The sequence below is a fragment of the Canis aureus genome, chromosome 31 (assembly GCF_053574225.1).
Source record: "Canis aureus isolate CA01 chromosome 31, VMU_Caureus_v.1.0, whole genome shotgun sequence".
NCBI lineage: Eukaryota > Metazoa > Chordata > Mammalia > Carnivora > Canidae > Canis > Canis aureus.
The window spans coordinates 23,735,976-23,744,351 of record NC_135641.1 but is presented as its reverse complement, the minus strand read 5'-3'; positions in this window follow the sequence as shown (position 1 = coordinate 23,744,351).

The following is an 8,376-nucleotide window of genomic DNA, read 5'->3' as shown; positions in this document are numbered from 1 at the left end:
AAAAAAGGTTGATATTTTAATAAACTTAAATATGATAAAAAAAATCATCGAAGGTGATGGTAGCAGGAGGAGCAAAGCCCCCAGGGTGCTATTAGCAATTTGGCATTTCCATTTCCCATGGGAATGTTGATGGCACTCTAGAAGCAGTGTCATTATGATTAAGACACTGTAACTGTAGAAACTTGAAGGTGTGAACTTCAGCATAGGAACAAATGCAAATATCTCACCAGAGCCGGTCATCCGCGGTAAAGCCAGGGGTAGAAGCCAGGTCTGTTTGCTCCCAGACTGGTGCTCTCTCTCTCTTACACCACACTGCCTCCATGTGTCCATCTCTGAGCCTCAATTTCCCCCTTACAATGGTGTCTTAACCACTCAGCCTGCCCCAACAAGTTATTTTAGACTGGGTGGCTTTATTTCTCAGTTCTGGAGGCTGCCAAGTCCAAGATCCAGTTTCTGGTGAGAGCCCACCTCTGGCCTGCAGCTGGCCATCTACTTGTTACCTTCCTGCTGCAGAGAACACAGGAGAGGAGGTCTCCAATCCCGGGCAGGAGGGCTCCACCCTCACGATCCAGACACTTTTCAAAGCTCTCCCTTCCACATGCCCTCACATTGAGGATTATTTTCAACATATGAATGGAGGGGGGTGGACACAGGCATTCAGTCCACCCCAAACGGGAATGAAAAAGAACTCCTGGATTTCAGGGCTGGGAGGACGAAAGGGGGAAGGTCATGTGAGTTGCTTTGTAAGCTGCAGAAATCACACAGAGCAGCAGAGTCGGGTGGAAAGGGCATGTGTTTCAGAGGTAGGCCTGGGGGGCAGCCTTGCTGCCCACCTGCTTATCTGGGCCCTGATCTCTACAAAATGCAACGACCCCATCTCCTGCCTAAAGTTGTTATGGCACTTGAGTGAGATATTTTATGTAAAATTCTTAATTCTCTGTCAAAGTTAGAAACTACCAATTCTCTACCTTTCCTCTGCTCCCCACCTTTTGAAAGGAGCACTGAAATGGGACACCTGGAAATATTGCGAGAACCCAAAGAATGGGTGTCGTTACAGGACTTGGCTCAAATGAAACACATCGCCCCCCCCCTTCCATCTAAGGGCACCTGCCTGTTCCAGGGGTGACAGTGAAATCGGCTACGTGGAGAAGAGGCAGAAACGACTTCCCAAGAGGTTGACAGAGTGTCAAGCGCTGGCTGTCAAAATGAGAGCCTGTTGCATCAGTATTCGGAGCAAGTAGGCTGTGCTATTTATGGGAGCTTATTTGCCTGTGTCAGGAAACACTCAGAGTTTGCCATATTTTCAACCAGGGGCGGATGAGCCCCACAGAGGTGCTGAGCAAAGGGGGAGCGGGGGCTGCTCAGCCTCCACATCACCCTTTCCTCCCCCAGGGCAATGGAGCATGGGGTCACTGAAGAGACTCTTGATCGGATCTTCTGTTCTTTCCACCTGTTTTTAGAGCCAAGGTGTCCTGCTTTCCTATGCTTACTCCATTTTGTTTTTAGAGGGAGTACACATGTGCAAAAGTCGCACACGCTACACAGAGGTGTTCGGTCCCCCGTCCCTCCTCCAGGCTGACACCCTCCCCTCTCCCACCAACAGGCTACGGCCGATACCACGTTCCCATGTAACTCTTCAGGGATATTCTTTTCATTCTGTTCTCCTACTACTGAAATGCTTATTGGGTACCTATTCTAGGCTCTGGGAGTGGAACAGTAGAAAGACAAGTAGAAATAAGTAGTGATAAAACAGTAGAAAATTCTTGCCCTCAAAGAGCTGCCATCCAGCTGGTACTTCCATGCTTACCTTTCATACACGTGTTCTATGCTTTCTCCATCTGGTCTGCTTCTGCTTCAGTACATCAGTCACTATTCCTTGTACACACTTCTCTGTGCCTTGCTTTTTTCATTTAATACTGTACTTATGAGGTTAAGAAAGGCCACGTTTTGGGGATACCTGGGTGACTCAGAGGTTTAGCACTTGCCTTCGGCCCAGGGCATGATCCCGGAGTCCTGGGATCGAGTCCACATCAGGCTCCCTGCACGGAGCCTGCTTCTCCCTCTGCCTGTGTCTCTGCCTCTCTCTCTCAATCTGTGTCTCTCATGAATAAATCAATAAATAAAATACTTAAAAAAAAAAGAAAGGCCACATTTAAACCCAGCCCAAAGGGCTTTTCTGTTGCAATTGCCTGAGCCCCGACATTAGCCTACCTACCATGAGAAGGAAGGTAAAGTCCACAAATAACTCCTGACCCAACAAAGGCGAGAAGGAAGTACGAGCATTACAGGTCTGTTTTGGAGGGATAGGCCTGTCATCAGGTTCAGATTCCTGTAGGAGGTTTACTGTTGAATTAATCAGGTTTTTTTGTTTTTGTTTTTGTTTTTTTAGGATTTTATTTATTTATTCACAAGAGACACAAAGATACAGAAACACAGGCAGAAGGAGAAACAGGCTCAATGCAGGTCTTGGTCCCAGGACCCCGGGATCACAACCTGAGCCAAAGGCAGACACTCAACCACTAAGCCACCTAGGCGCCCCTTAATCAGGGTTCTTGATGTTCTCAGTTTCAGAAGTTGAACCCAAAATGGCTTAAATCAGAAAGAGGATCCACTGTCTCTTAAAGCCAATAAGGATGCTGGGGACAGTTCCAAGAGTAGAAAGGGAATTAAAGAAAAAAAGAAAAAACAAGCTGGAGGATCCAAAGTTACCTCTGACTCTCCCTCAGCCTCTCCTTTGCACGTCTGGTTCATGAGCATGTTGGTCTCCTTCTGCTCTCTTAGCAAGCAGAACCTTTACATTTAGGGGAATGAGATGCTATAGGTGAGGCCAAGACTCCTATTGGCCGGGACAGGGTCCCATGCTCACCCTCTGGTCCAGGGGGATGGCACGCATGCCCAGGAAAGGGGGAGGGGAAAGTTCTCCCAGCAAACAGCAATGGGGCCCATCAAACAGTTCCATGGACCCCTGCAATCACTCTTCAGGTGGATGTCCCTGTCGGTCCAATGTTTCTTGGGCCAAAAATCTCGCTTAAAACTTAAGTTAGAATGAAACTTTTCAGAGGCATTTTAGAAAGCTTGATATACTTATTTTTGTGTTTGGCTGCACTGACAATTTATCCTTTCATTGATTCATTGTCCAGCACTACGAAGCACCATGCCTGGCGGCACTGTTCTGGGCTTCTGAAGATACCTTGCTGAGTAAATGATACCTGGTCTCTGGCCTGGAAAGGGACTCAGTCCCTGCCCCAGAGGGAGGAAATGGGCAAATGGCACCTTAGATCATCACCACACGTGGATTGTGGACAGAACTGTGTGGAAAATGCTGTAGGAGGAGAGGAAAGGACAGGTGATTCCACCAGGGAGGACTTCAGAGAGGAGGGGTCACACAGCAGAGTCCTAGAGAGGTGGGGTGGGGTGGCATGAGATATTTGATTAGGACTCTTTGGGGGATAATACATAGAGCACAAACTGAGATAACTCAAGTAAAAAAAAAAAATCACAGAATTAAACCTGCATTTTGCAAATGCCAGAATCAGGACTTAGAGGGCCAAAGACAACACATGCGGCAGACTTCTCTCCATTTCTCATCTCTTGGGACCGCTCTTTCTGATTCCATCTATCTGTCTGTCTCTCTTCAACCACCTCCTCCTCCCCAAACCAGCTGTCTCTAGTCTTATGGAAGACTATGTGGGAACATGGCAGGGTAGAGGGAGGAAGGGGGAGGCGATACTGAATGAGAGAACAGAATGGAGAGCCAGACTAAGACTAATGGAAGAGCCCAGAATTCCAAGCTAAGAACACCTGCATGAAGACTGGACTTTGTGGAAGGCTGGCCATATAAGCCTTCCCAGGGGGCAGAAGTAGGCCAACTGGCCACATAGAACAATCTGTCACAGCCAAGGGAGGGCCAGTTGTTTCTGAGGGAGCAGGAAGGGAAACATGCCTGATCTCAAAGGAGGAAGAGGATTCTTCCCTGGAGGGGCCACCTGGGAGAAGAAGGGTCCCAGTGAGCTATGGGAGGGAGGACGGCCTTGCATCAGAACAACAAAAGGAGCACAAGGTGTGTGTCCCTCCCCAGAGCATCCACTTGTCACCAGCCAGCGAGTCTTGCTCAGAGTGAAGTGCAGCAAAGAAAAGAAAGTCTTTCCAGTAGAAGCCGTACACCCGCAGAGCCTGTGTTCCCCGAAGCCTAGGCCCCAGGGCCTCTGGGGTCCAAGATTAATGGGAAGAGTTTCCTCAGCGGTCCCAAGAGCTGCCCCTGTGGGAGTGAGCTCACCAATTCCAGTCCCAGCTCCCAAGGGCCAGGAAGCGGTGTGCACGGCAGCGCTTAGTGACAAATAAATGAGCTTGACTTTGATTCACTAAGCCGATGGCCTGGAGAAAGAGATGATGGGAGGTCCCTTCCGTGGGGATTTCACCCACACCTCAATTTATTTGTGGCCTGGATCCTGAGATCACTAAGACCACTTCCATCTCTTACACACACACACACACACACACACACACACGTGCACGTGTGAAGAAACACCACATGCATGCACACCCACGCCCATGACAAGGTACTGTCTTTTCTCCCTACGAATACCTCTTCTCCTCCAGGCTATGTGTGCTTTATGAGTCAGGCCTCTGTCTTATTCACATCTCAACCACCCCTGCAACTTAGTAGCTGGTACTTAAAGGTCTGCAGGAGGAGTTTGAGGATGAAGCATGAATGACCATCTTCTAAGGCCCTTCAAACCGCACCGGAAAATCCCCAGTTCCCTGGACACTTCCCACAGGCCTGACTCCCCATGTGGGTAGTTTCCTCAAGGTGATTAGTGTGGGAGGTGTCTAGAGAAAGTCATTTGTAGTAGCACCAGCTGAATAAAGCAAATGCCTTTACTGGATGATTCTCCATACTTGGGCAGAGCAAATCCACGTGTTCCTGAAGGGAGGAATGCTCCCAGTGGCCACTGCTGCTACTTGGTGCTACCTGAATATTGGAGAAGGAAAAATGCTCATCCTCTTTCTAGATTTTTCCAGCCTCGAAGGCAGAGGGATTGACTGGGTTTTCACATTTTATCTTATCCACACACCAAGCATTTTTGTATTTTCTCTACAAAAATTCTTCCCACCTCTGTTTGACTGCAGCAAGGATTGGGTGGTGTGGGGCAGAAGGAGGTGGGATGTAAGACCACCTGTTTTGAGAGGCTCTGAAACTATCCTACTCTTCTTCTTTGGGGTGTGTCCTTGGGTGGGTGGTCTCTTATTTCATTTCTTTTAAACATACCACTCACTTCCCTCACCCCACCTCATCCCCCTGCATGTGACAACCATGTTTCTGAGAATAGAGAGGAGGTGATACATCCAGAAGTGGTGGGCTTTAAAGTGAAATGTGTGTTTGGTTATTACTTTCTTCAAGCTGGGACTTTTTAAAAAAAAATTTTATTTATTTGAGAGAGAGGGAGAGCATGAGCAAGGGGGAGAAGGGGAGGGAGAGGGAGAAGCAGACTCCTCACTGAGCAAGGAGCCTAAAGCAGGATTTGATCCCAGGGCCCTGTGATCATGACCTGAGCTAAAGGCAGACACTTAAACGGCTGAGTCACCCAGAGGCCTAAGCTGGGGCTTTTCAGAGCATTGCTGGCACATGGAACCCAGTGCCCCAGAGCCCCATGTTAAGGGGCGAAGCAGATAAAATCAACACTTATAGAAAGCCATTTTTGAGTACCTGGAAGAAGGATCTGGGTTCAGATCCAGCTAAGAATGATAATGTGCATTTATAGAGCACAGACTCTGTGCTAAGCATTTGCATGGATGATGTCCTTGAATCCTCATATATCAACCCTGACAAATAAATATTATTACCCCCTTTAAGAGTAAGCAGATATTCAGAGAGATAATTCACCCAAAGTCACATACTTTGTAAGTGGCAGAGCCAGAATTCAAATTCAAGCAGTTGGAATCTAAAGCCAACACTTCACACTGTTTTACTACTTAGCAGTACATTTGGGAGAAATTATTCAACTTGCCTAAGCTTCAATTTCCTTACCTACAAACATGGTCATAATAACAGTACCTACCTCCAGGTTGTTGAGAACATTACATGGGATAAGGAGTCTGGAGCAGTCAGCACACGGGAAGCAATGGGTGGCAGCAGTTATGATTATTGTAAAGGACAAGCATTCCAGATCCACATCAGATGACATTTCTTCCCACTGTGTGCTGACATGGAGGGTTGTGTGGTCTTCAGCCCTCAGATGTCTCCAGGGTGGCTCGGGCTGGACCTGGATCCCTAAAGTCTTCAGGAGTGAGAAGGAGGTCCTTATTAGGTGGTACGTGGGGCCCTTGGACCAGCTCTGACCAATGCTCCTGCCTCTTACTCCCTTGAACCAAGTCTGCTGGGTGCAGAGGAGACCCCGTGCCCAGCACTAGGGGGACAGCGGTGGGTGGTGGGTGGTCCTTCTAGTTGGCCCGCTCCTGCCAAACAGATGGGGAGCTGTTTGAAAGTGGCAGCTTGATGTATATTAGCTGGCAAACTGCTCATCCTGTTGGGCGGCCTAGAAGGGACTCTGCCGTTGTGAGTGGGTGACGGGGCCTGCGGAGGGAGGTTGGCAAGTGGGGTGGCGTGGTGTGGTAGAGGCGAGGCCAGTGCTGGGAGGCGCACTCAGAGGTGGGGAGGTGAAACAGCTTGGCTGCAAGTCTGCTTGGCCCTGCTTCTCACCAACGAAGCATACTGGGTAGCATTTGCTTCACTGGTCTCCTAGAAACAGCGTCACGGGAGCCTGAACCAGAGTGTGGTGCTGTCAAGAGGCCTCGCAGCCCCTTTGGTGAGATCTGCAGACAGGAATCCGTGGCCTAAGATGGAGAGAGACTTGTCCAGGTTGCCCACTTACCTCTCTTTATCCTGGTCAACGGTGAGAGCTGTCTCTATAAATAAATCCAAGTGTTCAGACTTTATATTGCTTTTTAAAGAACTTTTAAAAGTATGGTGATCAACACAAAGGAAGTTTTGAAAGAAAAGGATGAAATCACTCTAATTATGATCATTTTGTGCTTTCATGTTCAGGCTTTCAAGAATATATGTTTTTTTATGAAGCTGCAATCACAGAGGACAGACAATTCTGCTTTCTCATTTAATGGAGTGATTTTTCCTCACGCTGCAGTCTTCAGTGTTGTCACACACACACACACACACACACACACAAAAACACACCCTGTAGCTGGACAATAAATCAAATTTCCAGGACCCAGAATTGAACTATGCAATATGACTGGTCTGCATTTAATTATGATTTCCGTGGTGACATGTTAGGGTCTGTCTGGTATCCCTCCTATCCTATAGGGACAGGCTAATTTTACAAAAAGATCATCGGTAGCCAAGAAGAGAAATAGGACTGAGCAGGAAACTGCCTGAGTTTGCCTGGAGACCCTAGGCTAGAATGGGATGGGATGGAGGCAGAGGTACTTTTTTTAAAGCCTTCCAGGATCTTAACACGCAACAAGGACAGGGAACCCCTGGTGTAACAGGCAAATCCTTAGAAAAGTCCTTACTACGTGTGACATAGAGGATAAGGCTAGATTAATTAGAATCCTGTCCTGTAACAGAGTTGAGACTTTGCCATCTGCATAGTGTGACAGCTGCAATTTGAATAAAACATACTTAAAATTGTTTTGCAGAATATGGCCAAGATTAATGAAAGGGTCATTTGATGGGAAGGGAATTAAGATGATGGAGGGAGGTCGGCGAGTATGATTTCAAAGGGGTGAGTGGTTACCTACAAGATTTCTTCCCAGCCCACAAGAGGGCTCCGATGGATTTCTGGTTCTAGGCTCCACAATAGTTAAAAGGCCTGGGTTGGGATTGCCTAATGAACAAAGTGTGTGCAGCAGCTGTCTCAGCTGGGTCCATGGTAGACACCTAGGGCCACCCACCTGAACCAGAATGGATGGGAGACTCACAGGCTGTTGGGAAAGTGGGCACTTGGCACAGAAGGCTCCAGTCCTCAACTGTTTGTCACCTGTCAGTGAGCGAGAATGACAGCTACCTCTAGCCTCTTCCATCTCTCTTCCATTCAGTTTTTGAAATCGTCTCCAAAGTTTTCCTTCCTTATGGTTTGGAAAGCTTTGCCAAGACTGATTTGTTATATTCAACTTCTCTCATCAATACCATGTACTCTGGGGTTTCCTTGATGCTCTGTGTCTAGGCCATCTTGAAGCTGCCTGCCTTGAGGCACTGGAACGGGGGAAACAAATCAGTTTAAGACAGCAAACACTGTCTGAGCACCTACTCCAGACCATGAATGGTGATTGGCACCAGTGCCAGGGAAATGAGTGAGCAAAATCCTTGCCCTTCCTCAGTTGTGTGTCAGACTATGATACGTCCTTGATAGTCACAAA